Below are 19001 nucleotides of genomic sequence, written 5' to 3' on the forward strand. Positions count from 1 at the left end.
GAGGAGGCTGGGGCTGCAGCTTGGAACCCAGGTCACTCTAGATTCCACACTGAACCGCACGGCTACTGTCTGTATGGAGAAGGGGGTGGAGGGAAAGGGAATTGGTGCAGCACACCCTTACACCACTTCATTCCTCACCATTGGACTTCTGTTTGCCCCCATAGCCCCTCCTCCTACTTGTGTGGCTCTCTTTTTCTCCCCCCTCCCCAGCAAAGTTGCTGTATTTTTAGCTGCAACAATGGCAAGCAGAAACCCAACAGGAGAAGCTTTATTCTGCTTCACCTGCTGAGTTTCTGCTACTTTGAAAGGCACAGGAACCCTGCTAAGAAAAGGAAAAAAACTGTGGTAACCCTGCTTCCTGTTGTGATGAAGTAGCAGGCAACAAGAGTTGCCAATGTACCCTGAGCTAACAGAGTTATTGTGAAAAGGCAGAGCAAGGCTCACTTCACACCTTGGTTTTTTAGCAGGATCATTCTTATTTAATCACTGGTTTTCATGGCAGCTTTAAATGATGACACTGGTCTCCTGCTGCTATCTCACAAGTTCCCCTCGCTCTTCCCATGTTATCTGAGAATGGGGAAAACCCAGCATTTTCTGTGCTTGCGATTGAAATCGCCATTTCTCCCGTGTATTTCCCCTTTAGTGCTTTGTCCTGCTTTGTGTGGGCATGTGCTAGGGGGTGTTGCTGGGCGGTGTTGAATAACATTGTCATGACAACAAATGGGGGGGGAGGTCACTGACCACGCTTCCAGTGACCATTTCTGCCTCTTTCCCATACCATCACGGGCTCCTGAACTGTAAAGTGGTTAACCATCCCAAATGCTTCTCCGAGATCCCCCTGAACATAGCAATGCTTACTTCTGAGTAAACTCATGGGCAGTAAGACTTTCCTTTCCTGGCAGTAAGTGCCACTGAAATCTGTGTGGCTTGCTTCTGAGTAGGCATGCATAGGCATGTGTTGTAAGTCTACTTAGAGTAGCAGGCTTAAGGTCTCCCATCCCCTTCAATGCATTTACTTGGAACCTCCCCCTCCCATTGACTTCACTGACTGCTTCTTCTCCCTTTTGCTCACCAGATTGATGGGCTTTTTTTATCTCCCAGGGTGAATGGGGGAGTCTCCCTTCTTAGCCACGCAGGAGAAAGGCTTAACAGTTAGGATTTCAATGGGTATTAAACATGCCTTTTCTCCTCCCCTGAATAAATTTGTCATGCAGAGCTTGGAACGGTCATTTGTAATGGTTTCCTTTTTGTATGTGGAGCTGTTTTAGGTAAGGCGGTAATTCTGAGGTGGTTTTCCACAGTACTCTCTCCCACCTAGCTATCCACTATCTCTCCTAGCCCACCTTGCAGGGTCATTGGGAAGCCAGAATAAAGGGGAAGAACAACAACAGCATGGGGACGGGGGAGAAGCAAGCCAGGTCTAATGAAGAAGGTGTCCCCCGTGAAGCGGTCACCAGGGAGGGGGGTCTGCTAGGGCTTGGTGTATTGACTGTATACTAGTCCATTTGTGGATTTCTTACTACTGTAGTTGGGAACCCGGAAATCAGTATACCCTTCAAACTCAGTAGTGCAAGCAATATGCTGCATTTAATTCCATCACACACTGACATATTTAGCAGAGAAGGACTAGCAGCACCAGCAACCTTGGGGTAAGCCGCCCAGAAGACATTCCCTCCCTCGCCACAAAACCGGAGGAAGGTGGGGGGCAGGGGACCAGCTCCCATAGCCCACTATTCAGGTCTCTAGAAGGGCTTCCAACTTCCCTCCTGCTGTGGAGGAGGGGAGGGATGGGTGGAGCCATCAGTCACTTTACAGGAACCAATGATCAGGGGAGGGGGCATGGGGCCAGCAGCCCTCTTCTGTCCTTATTGTTCCGTGCAGCTCCGCCCAGCCATGAAAAGGTATACAGCCAAGAGACGCACTATGAGACTGGCCTATATAGAGGGTCAGTGTAAATCCAGGAAAGGATCTGGAATCAAAAGGACCGGTTTGTAGTGGGATAAAACGCCAAGTGTCAAGAGAGCCCATTTCTAAAGATTCAAGCACTTTTAAAAGCATCTTTTAAGAAACTGACAAAGAGGGTTAATAGCACCTGTACTGCTACAGAGCAACAGTCTATTCTACATTTATCACAGGATGTACTGATTGCCGCCAGCTTGGATGGTTTTAAAAGAGGATTAGACAAATTCACAGAGGCTAAGGCTGTTCTGGCCACAGAACAGGCTGTGCACTTATCCAGGCAGCTAAACTCACATCCAATCCACGCTTCCATGTAAATCAGATCTTCAGCTTTATTGAATAGCAAGCAATGAATAAATGCAGGATCAATACTTAGCTTTAACAGGAGGAGTGGCAGTTGAAAAATAAAACTGACAACGTGGGTTTTGGAATTTTACTTATATTCAACACAGCTTCTTTGCTGCTTTTCTTTTTAGTTTTAACTAGTGATGACGACAAAGGGTTAAATCCAAAGCTTCACAGAACAGGTAGTTGCAATAGAGAGAGTCCTAAAACTAGGAATACTTAAGATGCACCACCATAATCATCTTCATGGGTTCCACCTGTTCAGTGACATTTTTCATAATGCTGGTAAACAGATTCCACCCATCCTCCCTCGAATGTGTTTCAAAAGTTCACTTTGCATGTTTGGGGTGTCTGAACCAGGAAAGGCAGTGGGAGAAGGTAGGACAAAGAGATGATGGAGATGAATGGAACCCATTATTTTTATCTGTTTCCAATATAATTATATACTTTGGATATACAAAAGGAACAAAGGAACTCCCACCCTGCCCCACTTCACATCATCCTTTCCAAAACACTGAACACCACCCTCTGGTAACAAGTTCCTCAAGTTAGTTAGTAAAGGCTTTTGACCCTGGAAAGTATCAACCAACGTATGCTTTGTACTTTTCAATACCCGTCCCCCAAAATATAATTAAGGAGGAAGAGGCCCTCTTCAAGTTGTCTTTTGCAGTTTTATTTGCATATGCATTTTCCTAGTGCAAGGGTGGACAACTTGTGATCCTCCAGATGTTTTGGCTTACAACTCCCATCATCTGTAGCCAGTACAGCCAACGGTGAGTGATCATGGGAACTGTAGGCCAAAACATCTGGAGGGCCATAACCCGTGACCTAGTGTTTTCTCTCTGGTATTGTCAATACACTTCGTGCTGGCAGACAGCTGACCAAGTTCAACCCTAAACATGGCCACATTTAAATAGCAGGTTGCAAGTATAAGATGGTGGGATGGGTGGGAATGGAGATGGATGCATTCACCCAAGGACTATAAATGCAAAGGGACAGGTTGATCTCTCAGTCAAAAGAGAAGAATAGATCAAACTCTTAGCAGCCATGCTGGTCACATGGAGAAAACAGAACAAGTAAGGTGATGCCTTTGATTTGAATTATTTTAAGACAGAAGTTGCATCCCATAATTACTTTATACCTGGATTATGGAATTCATTGCTACATAAAAATGTAGCAGAGATCAAGAACTTGTACTCTAGTCTCACTGGGTAAAAACTAACGCAAGTCCTACTTAACTCCATTCATTGCAATGGGTCTACAGTAAGTAGGAATTATGTTGGATTTTACCCACAGACTAGAAAGTGCTGTCAGCTACACACACACTAAAAGGAAGACTGGTGAGGAACAGGTTCTTTCTGTACCTCAGTGGAGCTGGTCCTGGCTTAGATGCCCCGTGTTAAGTGCCCTGAAGCAGAGGATGATTCATAATGCACTTTGCTCCATAATATGTGTAAGAAAACCAACCTAGTTAACATCCTCCCCACTGAATCAATGACAAAGATCTAACACAGCCTTGAAGGGGAAAAAAATAAGACCCACATGAGCAGAGATCAGCGTGAGCAGATGAAGAAATGTCCAATTCCTAAGATCATGTATACAGCTGATTCAAAAAGCATTTCCAAGTTGATGGCCAACTATTCAAACTTTTACTGTAATTTACTCTATGGTACATGAATTCTGGACCACCCCGTAGATAAGACAACATGACTGTTCCAAGCTGTATTACTCACACTGTCATGGGAGTGAATTATTCCTACTCAACCATGTAGTGTGAAGAACTTGCCCTCAATGGAAGCATTGTGTATCATGAGCCTGAACAGAATGCTGTGATACATATAGGCCTATCTGCTCGAGTAGAGCAATTATTACCACATTCTTGTTCTACAGCCATAGTACTCTCAGCAGAGACTCCAACAGAAACAACCGTTTCACCTGAAGTCACTTCCCAAAAGATGAGAACAAGCACATCTTGTATCATCATCTTGCTCAAAGGGGTCAATAGGATCTTAACAAGATCTTGCATCTGATGGAGTGGGTTCTAGCCCACGAAAGTTTATGTCATAATCAAATGTGTTTGTTGGCTGTTTGCAGCAGACTAACATGGCTACTCCTCTGGAAACTAGGATCCTAAACAGCTCAGAGCAGGAGGGGGATGACCTTTTCCAGTGCCCCCAGGCCCTTGTATGTCTCCTCTGAAATGTACAATATTCTTATTGGGAAGAAGAATACTAGGCTTGATGGGTATAATTATTTAACACAGTCTTCCCCAACCTGGCACCCTCCAGATATGTTGGATTGCAACTCCCATGATCCACAGTCAGCATGGCCAATGTAATAGTCCAACACATCTGGAGAGCACCAGGTTGGGGAAACCACCAAGGGCCAGTTTGGATGGGGAATAGAGATTTAAACACGCCTGCAATCATATCAAAATGTCAATACTTGAGACATTTAGAGATGCATTTTTTTGGGGGGGGGAATTAACATGATGAAAAGAGTCACTCCACATTCACATGTACACTCTGGGAAAAACACACATGCATCCCTTCACAAATGGATCTCTAACCACTGTCCTCTCCCCACTTCTCTGCTTCAGAACACCCAGCCCCACAACTATCACTCGTCACTCCAAGACCGGCCCATAGTGTTCTGGCTGCCTAGTAGCCAGAATAAGAGGCGAACAACATCACCCTTGCAGATGTGTGCAAGTCTCCCAACTGGGCTGCGTATGCACTTTAAAAAACACACACTGAAAAGCGGCCTCAGGAGCCTGAAATCAGGAGAGGAGGGCTGATAGGCTGAGGACCGATAAGCCACCGCTCACTGTATTGTGCGGTAATTAGAGGAGGATTTTAATTTTAAAGAGGATTTAATTTTCAGGTGATTTAATTTTAATTTTAAAATTTTAATTTCAAATTTAATTTAATTTCAAATTTTAATTTAAAATTTTAATTCAATTAAATTTTTATTTCAAAATTTAAAATTTAAAATTTTAAAATTAATTTAATTTTAATTTTAGGAGGATTTAATTTTCAGGAGCCTGAAATCAGGAGAGGAGGACTGATAGATGACTTAGTGGATAAAGTAGCAGTTAAAGTTTTCCCCCAGGAACTCTGGGGGAAAGCGACCATGTTGTACTTGAGTTCTTGGTTCTAAGGGAAACAAAAGCTGAGTGTAGTCAAACGTGTACCCTGGATTTTAGGAAAGCTGATTTTAATAAACTCAGAACAATGATCAGTAAGGTCCCATGGCAAGCGACACTAACGAGAAAAGGAGTCCAAGATGGGTGGGAGCTTTTAAAAAAGGAAATTCTCAAGGCACAATTACAAACAATTCCAACAAGAAGAAAAGGTGGAAGACAACAGAAGAAGCCAATGTGGCTTCACAAAAAGCTTAGGGATGACCTGAAAACAAAAAAAGACACATATAGGAAGTGGAAAGAAGGCCAAGTAACAAAGGAAGAGTACAGGCAGATAGCACAGAATTGCAGGGATGGCGTCAGGAAGGCTAAAGCTGAGAATGAGCTGAGGTTAGGAAGGGATGCTAAAAACAACAAAAAGGCTTTCTTCAGCTACGTGCATAGTAAAAGGCAGAGGAAAGGAATGGTTGTTCAGCTATTAAATAAGGATGGCAAAACGAAAACAGATGACAAATAAAAGGCAGAGGTGCTCAATTCCTACTTTGGCTCAGTCTTCTCCCAAAAGAGGGTCTATGACCCCCCTGGCAAAGGCAAAGTACAGGCTGAAGGGGCAGGACTGCAGCTTGAGATCGATGGCCATATGGTCAAGGAACACCTAATTACTTTGAATGAGTTTAAATCTCCAGGGCCAGATGAACTGCATCCTAGAGTCATAAAGGAACTGGAAGAAGAACTCTCAGAACCGCTGCCTATTCTCTTTGAGAAATCATGGAGGACGGGGGAAGTGCCAGATGACTGGAGAAGGGCTAACGCTGTCCCTATCTTCAAAAAGGGTAAAAAGGAGGAACCTGGGAACTACAGACCAGTCAGTCTGACATCAATCCCTGGGAAAATTCTGGAGCAGATCATAAAGCAATCCATCTGGAAGCACCTTGACAACAATGCCGTGATTACTCGAAGCCAACATGGATTTGTCAAGAACAAATCCTGCCAGACAAATCTGATCTCATTTTTTGATCAAGTAACCTCCCTTGTAGACCATGGGAATGCTGTAGACATCATATACCTCGACTTCAGCAAAGCTTTCAACAAAGTGCCCCATGATCTCCTGATGAGCAAACTAGCTCAAAGTGGGCTAGATGAAACAACGATCCGGTGGATTCACAGTTGGCTACAGAATCGGACTCAAAGAGTGCTTCTCAATGGGACCTTCTCAAACTGGGGAGAGGTAACGAGTGGGGTACCGCAGGGCTCAGTCCTGGGCCCAGTGCTCTTCAACATTTTTATGAATGACTTGGAAGAGAAGGCGCAGGGAATGCTGATCAAATTTGCAGATGACACAAAATTGGGCAGAATAGCTAATACTTTGGAAGACAGAAACAAAATTCAAAGTGATCTGGATAGACTGGAGCGCTGGGCAGAAAACAACAGAATGACATTTAATAGGAATAAATGCCAAGTTCTGCACCTAGGAAAAAGAAACCAAATGCACAGTTACAAGATGGGGGATACGTGGCTCAACCACACTACAGGCGAGAAGGATCTTGGAATTGTTGTCGATCACAAGCTGAATATGAGCCAACAATGTGATGTGGCTGCAAAAAAGGCAAATGCTATTTTGGGCTGCATTAATAGAAGCATAGCTTCCAAATCCCAGGAAGTACTAGTTCCCCTCTACTCAGCACTGGTTAGGCCTCATCTGGAGTACTGTGTCCAGTTCTGGGCACCACACTTTAAGAAGGATGCAGACAAACTGGAGAGGGTTCAGAGGAGGGCAACAAAGATGATCAGGGGACTGGAAACAAAGCCCTATGAAGAGAGGCTGAAAGAACTGAGCATGTTTAGCCTTGAGAAGAGAAGACTGAGGGGAGAGATGATAACGCTCTTCAAGTACTTTAAAGGCTGTCACAGAGAAGAAGGCCAGGATCTCTTCTTGATCATCCCGGAGTGCAGGACACGGAATAATGGGCTCAAGTGACAGGAAGCCAGATTCCGGCTGAACATCAGGAAAAACATCCTGACTGTAAGAGCAATACGACAATGGAACCAATTACCTGGGGAGGTGGTGGGCTCTCCCACACTGGAGGCCTTCAAGACGAGGCTGGACAGCCATTTGTCAGGGATGCTCTGACTTGGATTCCTGCATTGAGCAGGGGGTTGGACTCGATGGCCTTGTAGGCCCCTTCCAACCCTACTGTTCTATGATTCTATGATTCTATAGGCTGGGGATGGATAAGCCACCGCTCACTGTATTGTGTGGTAATTAGACCCGACCTGGGAAGAGGCAAAGCAGTGGCCACTGGGGCTGCGATACTGGCCAAGAGCCCTTTGTCCCTAATGTGACTCCTCACTGTTATATTACAGTGCTTGCATGACCATGGTTTGGGCCAGGATTAGAGTGGCCACTTGTGAATCGCCAAAAAAGCTGTTCAGGTGCAACTACTGGTTCATGTGACTTGCTGTGAAAAAAAGCCACAGGTTCCAATTTAAAAGCAGCACAGTGGCAAATCCATCTATGATAATTTGGAACAAACTACACAGAGCCAGAAAGTAAAATTTCTTTATGGGGGACTATTCCCATTTGACAACATTACCCTCTTTTTTCCACCTGTAGTATTTGCATCATTTTTATTCTTTAAACCACACGCATATGCCAATTTTCCACAGTGCAATCCTAAACATATCTAAACATGTTCAGTGGAGCTTACTCCCATATGACTTCTCCTTTTTCTTTTCTTTTGTAAAATGGATTTTTATTGATTTTAAACTTATAAAAACATACAAACATGAACATGTTCAGTCTGTGTTACAAGTAGTGAATTCCTTATACAACATTACCATCTTGAATAAACCAGACAATTAGCATCATGTATTAGAATTAGTACTTCATGTCAACATTCACTTCAAGGGAGGGGTTGTGCATTTCTTTTCTCCTAGTGAGGATGTGGGTGTGTGGGGAAGCAGTTTGGAAGGAGAAGATTTTCAACAGAAACCACTCCTGATTGCAGCCTTTCTGTTTGGGGGCATCTCTACACCAGACTAAAATCCTGCATTTAAAATGGGGGACTCCCTTGTTCACCCACTTCCTTTTCCCCCTCCTCTTTCCCCCTCCTTCTCCCCGTATCTGAGTCTTCCATATCTTTAATTGATCTCACTCTTCTTCTTGCTGCTTTTCCGCTTTTCAAGTGGAACACAATGGGGGAGGGGGGATTTGATATCTGTGATCTATTTAAAAATGGAACAAAGGGCATTTAGTGCAGGAGATGCCTTGGAGGATTACGGCATCATGTAAAGAGCCCACAAACGTCTGTGAAGGAGCAATCTCAATCGCAGGATAAAAGCTCTGTGTGAAGAAAGCCTTTAAAAGAAAACTACAAGAGGGTGTTATATGTATGTGTGTAATATCTAGTTTGGTGCTATAATCAAATTATGAGAGGGGGAAGGGTCCACAAGCCCACCCCCACAATTTCAGCCAAATCATGCCTCTTCCCGATAGCCTGCTAAAAACTGTAGCCAAGGAGGCTACCACAAATACAAGAGGGTTCGGCCCCCTCTCTCCAGTAATGTGAGCTCTATTTTTGCCCTAAGAACAGCTCAGCATACAAGACTTGGGGCCGGTTCACACATTCACCGAGAGTTAAACAAGCCACCATGGCTTGTTCAGTCTTCAGCGCATGCTGCCACATGCGGGGCACAATTGGCCTAATTACCCACCTAGGTGCAGCTTGTCATGTTGTCCGAACCAGGCAGCATGGCTGAGGCTTGTTTCCCCCTCAAACAAGCCATGCTGTCTGGGTTCAGATGACAAGACAAGCCGCAGCCGGGCAGGTAATTAGGCAAATCGTACTCTGCACACACCGGCAGGCATGGAGGATTAAACAAGCTACAGTGGCTTGTTTAACCCTCAGTGATCATGCAAACCAGGTCACTGTGTAAAATCAGACTCGGCCCTGCTGCTACTGCTAGCAGTGTGGTGTAATGGTTAGAGTTTTTACCAGGCCTGGGGAGACCCACGTTCTTGTCCTCACTCTGCCATGAAGCTCACTGGGTAACTTTGGGCAGTCACTGACTCTTACATGTATACCACCTTGGACTCCTCAGAGGAAAGACAGGATATAAATGTAACAAACAGATAAATACATCTCCAGGGAAGGATGAATTGGCTGTAGGGTTATGCAGGCAGAGGACAGCTAGGAAAAAAGATAATGGGTCACATACAGTCCCCAGCCCAGTAGCAAATACCTCTGAGGGAGAGAGCTTTGGTATGATACAGCAAGGCAAATATATTTGTCTTTGTTTCTTTTTACATTCAGCCCCTGTTCCATTTCCTTGCAGTAGTCCTTTCATGGACCAAGTAATCAAAACTAAAGCACACCAGACCAGAGTCACCATTTATTTACCTGAACAGGTGTTAGTCCGACTGTGCAGACATCAGAGAAGCTGGGAAAGAGCCAAGGCCTCTGATTAAGATGCCGGGAAAAATAAAACAAGATGAGAGAAACTTTGATTAATAGCGAAGCAGCAGCCATGCCCTGTTTGCCCAAGATTATGCTGTGGAATGTGGCTCTCCTTTTTAGTATGCTCATTCATTTGAAACAAAATTAATCAAGGCAACGTCTGGCAGAGCAAGCGGAAGGTGAAACAAGGATCCATGTGAGTTGGGTCAGAATAATCTGGGACAGGGATGAGGGAAAGCCATGCAGCTACTGTCAGAGAATTAATTAAAAGAAGGCTTCCCCCCCCCCTCTCTATATATATCAATATCAAGGCACAGCCTGGCTTGCATGGAAGTCCAACCAACTGGCACAGAGTAGCTTCCCAGTAACCCTCCTCCCCCCAAACACCCTTTATGTGTACAAATAGTTATGGCTTCAGTTGTTCTTGCATGCCTCTGAATACCAGTTGCTGTGGAAACTATAGTGGGAGGGGGCTGTCACCTTCATGTCCTGCTTCTGAGGGGCTTCCCATGGGCATCTGGTTGGCCACTGTGAGAAACAGGATGCTGGACTATAGATCGGCCTCTAGTATAATCCAGCAGGGCTCTATGTTCTTATGTTTAAAAGCAATATAATGACATCCTAATTTACCATCATGTTAATTTCCATATTGACCAAATCCACCACTGTTTCCACACATACACACACACACACACTTACTGAGGTGTGCATGTTCTGGTCTCGTTTGCCTTCCAATAGCCTGGGACAGAACTGAAACAATATGCTTCTGTAACAGCATTTTAAGTGCTAGATTGTGGCACTGGAAGATGTGATTACCTCAATGAGTGTAACTTTTATTCAGTGCAGGATAGCTTTCCCTCATAGCCAACTCATTGCAATTAGACACACACACACACACACACACACACACACACACAAACTCCTCTGAAGTTGGAGGGAATGACTTCAAGCAGGTATGTCTTCAGGGCAAATTGAAACCCCTCGTACTCCTCATTTTAGAAATTAGGCAGTGAAATCATCTGAAGAGGCGTCGTAATGTGGTTGGCAGCCTGGGAAAACTCCCTAGCATCGACTGCTTTGGCAATTGTTCCACACATACGGATAGCCTCTGCAGAGCCTTTGCTTGGGCTGTTTCTCTAGTAGAAGATAACTCCTGCTATCCATGTATGAGGTAATGTCCGCAGTAGTCCAAGATCCCATCTTTAGAGCTTAGTAGTTCAGCCCGAGGAACCTGTTTTTAGCACTACAGCAGAAGCCTCAGAACATATAAAACACCTCAGCCTTGGGCGTGTGCAAAGTCACCACTGCATAACCACAAGCAGCACACCCCTAAAATGAGGGGAAGGGGCTTCTTACATCAGAGAATGTGACATCCCAGGCAGACTTAAAATCCCTTGCCTTTCTTTTTAAGAAGTTAAGCACCGCAGTTCCTTTGCATATGGCGAAAAGGCTGCAAGGTTCCCAAATCCCAATGCAAAACAGTATGCGTGTGTGCATGGGTGTGCATAAGCTGTAGTCCACTAGCAAAGAACAAAAAAGTGCGCAAAGCAGAACAGTATTACTAAGTATTCATTGTTTTAGAAAACACCTGAATCTACAGTCCTTTTCTGGAGCACAGTCCAGGGGCTAAACTATTTATCTCAGCCTTTCTGGTCTTGGCAGCGTGCCACAAAAGAGAAACCCCAGTACCAGCTCCCTCCTACTTGTGCATTCCATGTGCCAGTTAACCACGCCTGCAGACACCTTCACAAAGCCTTGCAAAGCTCCACTTAGTGGCAGGCAAGACTTACCCACTAGTGATAACCTGACTGCCCCCATCCCCAGGCCCATTCTTTACCAAGAACTGAAGAGAAGGCTCCCAAGCATGGATCCTGTAAGTCTGACGCCACCTTCTGTATTCAAACCACCGTACAGAGTGCATAGGAAAGGAACCCGCACATGGTCGAGGTTCTGTGCTGGGTGTCCACATGACACGTAGAGTGGCTCACCAGTAGAAACAAGAGTTCCTGTGCCACCTCCAGACATCCCTGTTCTGGAAACACAAGCCAGAAGGCACGGTTTCTGTGTGGTTTCCAACGTCAAGGGTAGGCATGGTCAGACACCTGCCAAGGGCCCACACCCCAGCAGGGGCCCACTAACCAGGATTACCTGGAGTTGCTCCTCCTCTTCAGCACTGCAGCCTGCTTGTCTACCTGCCTCTTGCTCTGGCCCAGACAATGGCGGTGGTGAGAAAGAGGAGCAGTAGATGCCCCTGTCTCCTTGCTCACTGGCTCTTTGTCCATCAAGCAAGCAACTGGTAGTAATGGTAAGAGAGAGGATGAGGAGCAATAGCAGCTGGGGACAATGGCAATGAGAAGGTAGATTCACTGAGGGAGGGCCCATTGATAGTGTCTTGGCCAAAGACCCTCAAAAACCTGGGCCAGCACAGATGCTTTTGTCACCAAGAGTGCAACCCTATGCATGTTTAGACAGAAAAGAGCCCTACAACTCTCAGCACACCCCAGCCAGTATTTTAGGAATAAGAGGTTTTGCAACACCTATTTTACCGTCTTGTTTGTAGGGAAAAGGAAATGACATGTTTTTTAAAGCTAAGATTGACACAGTTTTTCAAGTAGTCCTCCTAACAGTGGGTCATTAGTTTGACTTCAATATTTATCTCATAAGCTCTATGTTCACATTAAGCATGCCAGTTTCAGTCTCTCTCTAGTGCTGAAGGATATGTTGTGACCACTTGGCATTTCCATTTGTAATCCTGATCTGTAGCACCAAAGAGGAAGTAGATACTGGCACAAAAAGTTGCTAAAAAGTTGCATCATGTATGGCAATAAGGCTGCAGCATGATTCTCCTAACTCCAAAATAAACCAGAATCTGTGTGGCCTAAAAATGTAGACAGATGGGATGACACCTCCCACAGGGCCTCAGGCTTATATACAAGTTTTGGTGCAGGTAAGAGCCAGCCTGATTGTATTTCGCCCTGCTTTAAGGCTGCATGAGTCAGAACACCAGCTTCCTAATCACTATCTAATTGCACGCACAGCCAACATCAGACATCAGATAGGGGTGAAAGAATGAGTATTTGGTTTATTAAGATCCCACACCTTGCAACAGTTTGGAATGCCCACAGGCAAGCAGCAATATTTGGTTTCCTGACATAAGCTGGCTGGGATTCTGCCAACATCTTGCAGGAACTTTGTGAGGTACACTGGCTATCTGCAGTAGCTGCTAATGGAAAACAAGGGCTAACGGAACTTCAGCTCTGAGAATATAATAGCAAGTATGGAAAACCTGGGTTCTAATCCCAGCTCAGTGAGAGACTCCTGGAGAGGCCTGAGTAGCCATCTGTAAAATGAGAATAGCCACATATCTTGTAATAGCCACATATCTTGTAATAGCCGGTAGTAGTTGTCAGGGCTTAATCTAGACTAAAGCTCAGCCCCAGAGAGACTGTTGTCAATGACAGGGCTCAACCCCAAAATATATAAAGATTATCACTAGTATTCGCAGAGTGCCTTTCTATTATCACCAAGTGGAGAACTTGCGTAATCTAATGGCCAAAACTGGGCTGCAAGCCAGGAAAACAAACCTTACCCGAGTCAAGGATGCACTAGGTGACCTTCAGCAAGCCATGATCCTCTCAGCTTCAGCCTACCCCATGCAATATGAGGGAAGACAGTACTGACCTACCTTACAGCGTTGTTAAAAGGATTACTGAGAATGTATGTGAAGTGCTTTGAATAGTGTTTTATTATTAAGTAGTCACAGCCTACACAACATATTGGGTGGGTTCGCACATCACGTTAAACCACCCTGAGAATAAGCCACCATGTGTGGGTTGTTTGTTCGCTCGCTAACCCAACAGACGATCAGGTGCTCTAGGGCTTGCCGTGGCTTGTTTCTCCCCTCAGTCTCCCTCAGTCTTTCCTCTGGCTCCCAGAATGTATCCCAGGTGCCTTTGTGGCAGAACTCTTCATATCTTCAGTCGCTATTTCAGCACCCTTTCTGCAATTGGTCCACTGGGGTTGTTGGCTCCAGAGGGAAACTCCCTCCCCGCTGTATCAGATCGCTAAATGAAATTAATTTTTTGAGCCCTTATGAATGCGGTAACGTGTTCGCAAACTTGGGGAGGGGGGATCGTGCACTCTTGCACAAGACCACCTGTCCAGTATTTAGCCAAGCATACCAATATTCCCCTCTTGTCGATGTCTTTGTCAATTCCATCCTCCATTTCAGCACTTCCCTTGCTAGTGAACACCTTGTTTTTTAAAGGCTGCTTCACCCTCTACTGAAGTAAGAACATCTGCCCCTAAAGCTCCTTCTCTTCTGCAACCACCAGCTGCATTTGGCTCCTCACCCCTCCTTTATGCTTGTTGCTTCCCTCCACTGGTCTCTGTTGCTAGCTGTCATATATACATAAGGATTACAGAGCAGCAAGTGGGATCGCTAAACATATGCAAATATCATAACAAAGCAGTAAAACAGAGGGGAAATTGTGCAAATTTCAAGGCAGATCAGTAAAACTAAGGGGGAAATTGTGCAAATCTCATGGCAGAGCAGTAAAATGAGAGGGAAATTGCGCAAGCGTCATGGCAGAGCAGTAAAATGGTGAGGGAAATTATGCAAATTTCTTAGCAGCTGACATTCACTCCAAAAATAATAATTAAAACATTGTGAACTTTTTTGGTACATTCTCCAATGTCCTTTCTTCTTGATTTTTAGGAGTATGGGATGGAAGGCACTGAGAAGGGATGAGAGAGGATGGCGATGGCACTAGCGAAATTGCAAGGAGTGGCAGCGGGTTTCACCACTCTCTCTGAAGTCACCCTGCTGGGTTTGGATGTCACGAGAAGCCACCATGGGTTTGAACAACCCTCAGTAAGCCATGGGTTCTCAGGGTGACTTATTTGTGAAAATAAGCCACCCTGTGGAAACCATGCCAGGTTTGCACAAGACAACAACCCACCATGGCTTATTGGCCATGGTAGGTTGTCATGTTGTACAAACCAGGTCATTGGGTAGACTTGATCCATAACGCTTCTCACTGAAAAAAGTCACTCGTAATTATTCCTATATAAAACAATTAGTACTGCTAACAGGCACCTTAATAAAGGGCTATCAACCTGGGGGATATTCTTCACGACAATGGAATGAGAGGCATGTTGGAGTATTACCTGGATTTTCATGGAATCGGCTTTGGTCAATCAGGGACACATGAAGCAATATAAGCCGAGCGTAGCATACCTTGAAAATCTGGTTTTCACTGCTTAAAAGGAACGTATTTCTGGGTGGGGTGGGGGAAGTAGAACTGAGTCATCAAACTGGCAGGGGATGCTCAACCAAAGAGAGACGCTTGTTTCCTGCCCTGGTCCAGGCTCCCCACTTTGACTACATTATGAATGGAGTGCAACTAATTTTCCCCACGTGTGCAGATTTCCCTGAAGAAACCAAAATCCCCAGTTCTCCAGTGCAGCATCTGAAGGCTCCTCAGAGCTCCCACCCCAATTTCACCATATCCCAGCAATCTGCTGCAGAGTTATTGCTCCCACCCCATTTTTCTCCATGTGTGCACTTTTGCCTACTGCTTCCAACTCCCCCCCCCTGCTTCCAACCCCTCTTTCTCCCTTTCTCCTTCTCGTTGCTTGCAATGAGAAGCTTCTATAATCCCTAAACTCGAAAGACAGTTACTGTGAGAAAGAACTTTACATAACAGAGAACAACTTGAAACTACAGAACATCAAAGAAGTACAGCATCACAACAGCGATTTAAGAGAGCACTGAAGAAGCAAAAGGGTGCTTTAGGGTGAGTTAATAAAGTTAGCCTTTCCCCCTTTCACTGCAGGGGAGCAAGATTTATTTCTTACTTCTGAGTAAACATGCATGGGGCAGGGATATGTTAAAGATTAAAAGCAGACTACTTAAGGTGACTGAGTGTCCCCGCTACTGTGGTAATGTGAGGGGTCGCTGCTATGCTCCTGGGGATTTTCTCAATGGAAATGGGAAAAACTACTTCCATTGAGGAAACAAGAGGAAATGGGGCATCCCGTCCCCTTGACCACACACCACTGCCAGGTCACAGAGGCACTCCCGGGATTTAATGTTTGTGTGTGGGGGGGGGGGGACATGGCACACTGTGGTAAAACTGCCAGGAAACTGCTTTCAGTAAAAAAAAGTTGGAGTAAAAGGAGTTTCAGAAAATGTGGCTTTTCTAGAGGGAAGCGGCTGGTTGGCACTGGATTGGTGACGATGTCATCTATCATGAAAGAAACTGTTCTAACTTCTCACTAAATCAGTCATGAAGACAGCCCCCTGGACACCACAGAGTTTGGGAAATTTAACATCATTTGCCTATGGGTTATGTATTGCACTGGAATCATTCCATTATTTTTTTTTAGGAACCTTTTGATGGTCAGAAGGGTTGGGGTGGGAAAATGTTTCCATCACTTTTGTAACATAACAGAAGTTTCATGAAACAATGCAGCATGCCCTCACACACCTGTTGAGGTGTTCTGCAATCAAAGCAATGGGGCCTGTGACAAACCCTCCCACAGAAACCACAGCCCACCCAGTTATGGCTTAAGTTCCAGCACCTCACAAACCTGGATATGGTTTGGAGAACCATCTTGCGGTTCTGCTCATGTGGCCCACCTGAGATGGGGTGACAGAACACTGTCACACAGACTGAATGCAAGATCTTTTACCGCCAAGCTCTTCCTTTTTCTTTTTAAGCAACACTCAACATCATTGTGAGCAATTTTGTTGGTTTGTACACATTTAACTGCATTACCATGTGAAGATAGACCGAGAATTTATGAAGCTGGTGACCCCTGAATCAGCTGTATGCTGTGCATTTGAAAAGCTAGTGCAATCCACAATGAGAGAGAGAGAGAGAGAGAGAGAGCGCGCAAGCGCGAGCGCAAACACACACTTGGATCTTTTGATGCAAATGACAGAAACTCATCTCTAGCTCTAGAATCAGTAGTTTCTTTACTAAAAAAATGTCACTGAATTTCTGCTTAATGCATTTGTGACTACAAATTTTCAGGCATTAAGGCCAACAGCTGACAGAGACCTTGCTCCCAGGTTCATGCCTCCCTCAATATCTGTGGGTGTAAGGTGGCTAGCAAGAGCATCAGTAGAGTATAAATAACTTCCTTTTCTCTGTACTTCTTCCATGCTGAGCTGCCAGAGGGCATCTCCCTTTTTGCCCTCAAACCTTTGCAGAATCCAGAGTGCTTCACCTCCACTGACTGCTAATATTCCAGCCACTACCAGAAGGAGACAAAGGGCAAGACCCAATGGGGGCCTTCCACGCGTGGCCAGCCCCATCGGCCCCAGTACACACACAACCCCTACCATTGGTGGCCGTGATGTAGCGCTTCTGGTGGCAAGCCCCCAAAAGAGTGCTGCCACTCATTTTGGGGCTTTCCCCCAGAAGCGTTACATCATGGCTGCCAGTGGTAGGGGCCATGTGTGCACTGGGACTGGCAGGGCTGGCCACACGCAGAAGGCCCCCATTGGATCCTGCCCCAAATTTCACATCACGTTATCATAAATTCAGCCAAAACTGTTCTTAGTGCTCAATTCTAATGGGTTGGGGGGGGGGGCTGCCAAATTTCGCTACCCACAGCCCAGTCCCAGGAACCAATAGTATATAGAACCAAGATGTAACAGAAGTATAAGTTTATCAGGGAACTCGACCCCAAGGCAAAGCCCTGCTGAGGCTCTGAAAATATATATGGCAGATGAGACTAAAGAAGGAAGTCCTTTCCACTCTTGCTGTGAATAAGAGCTAAAGCTGGGCCTTAACAATAGGTTATTACTCTGAGTTTGGGGCTTAACCCCATCAAGAATCACTTTCGTCTAAAACAAGTGAACTCTGAGCTAATGCACTGTCCAGATAAGTTCCCCCCCTTCATGGATCACTGCCTTGTTGTGGCGAAGGGGCTTGCATAACTCAGTGAAGCCATAAGCTATGCCATGCAGGGCCACCCAAGATGGACACGTCATGGGGGAGAGTTCTGACAAAATGTGGTCCACTGGAGAAGGAAATGGCAACCCACTCCAGTATTCTTGCCAAGAAAACCCCATGGAACGTATCACAAGGCTAAACGAGATGACGCTGGAAGATGAGCCCCTCAGATCGGAAGGTGTCCAATATACTACTGGGGAAGAGCAGAGGGAATTTCAAGTAGCGCTAGAAAGAGTGAAGCGGCTGGGCCAAAGCCGAAAGGACACTCAGCTGTGGATGTGTCTGGTGGTGAAAAGAAAATCCAATGCTGTAAAGAACAATATTGTTTAGGAACCTGGAATGTACGATCAATGAATCAAGGTAAGCTGGAGGTGGTCAAACATGAGATGGCAAGATTGAACATTGACATCTTGGGAACTAAAATGGACAAGCATGGGCAAATTTAATTCAGGTGACCATTATATCTACTACTGTGGGCAAGAATCCCTTAGAAGAAATGGAGTAGCACTCATAGTCAATAAAAGGGTGGGAAAAGCAGTACTGGGGTACAATCTCAAAAACGATAGAATGATCTCTCTACGAATCCAAGGCAAACCATTCAACTTCACAGTAATTCAAGTCTATGCCCCAACCACTGAGGACAAAGAAGCTGAGGTTGATCGGTTCTATGAAGACCTACAACACCTTCTAGAACTAACACCAAAAAAAGATGTCCTTTTCATCATAGGGGATTCGAATGCTAAAGTAGGAAGTCAAGAAATCACCGGGATAACAGGCAAGCATGGCCTTGGTGTACAAAACGAAGCAGGACAAAGGTTAATAGAGTTTTGCCAAGAGAACACACTGATCATAGAAAACACTCTTTTCCAACAGCACAAGAGGCGACTCTACACGTGGACATCACCAGATGGTCAATATCGAAATCAGATTGATTATGTACTTTGCAGCCAAAGATGGAGAAGCTCTATACAGTCAGTAAAAACAAGACCTGGCGCTGACTGTGGCTCAGATCATGAGCTTCTTGTTGCAAAATTTTGGCTTAAATTGAAGAAGGTAGGGAAAACCACTAAGCCATTCAGGTATGACCTAAATCATATCCTTTATGAATATACAGTGGAGGTGAGGAATAGA

General features: G+C 45.1%; 1 protein-coding gene across 1 annotated transcript in view; it reads right to left on the bottom strand.

Moving 5' to 3' along the window:
* Positions 1-19001, bottom strand: part of SLC39A11 (solute carrier family 39 member 11) — a 598886-nt gene that overhangs the window by 50858 nt on the left and 529027 nt on the right. The gene's annotated exons all lie outside the window — the stretch shown is intronic.

Source organism: Heloderma suspectum, chromosome 2 (assembly GCF_057233095.1).
Source record: "Heloderma suspectum isolate Gila_16-S chromosome 2, 16-S_ref, whole genome shotgun sequence".
In the NCBI taxonomy this organism is placed as follows: Eukaryota; Metazoa; Chordata; class Lepidosauria; order Squamata; family Helodermatidae; genus Heloderma; species Heloderma suspectum.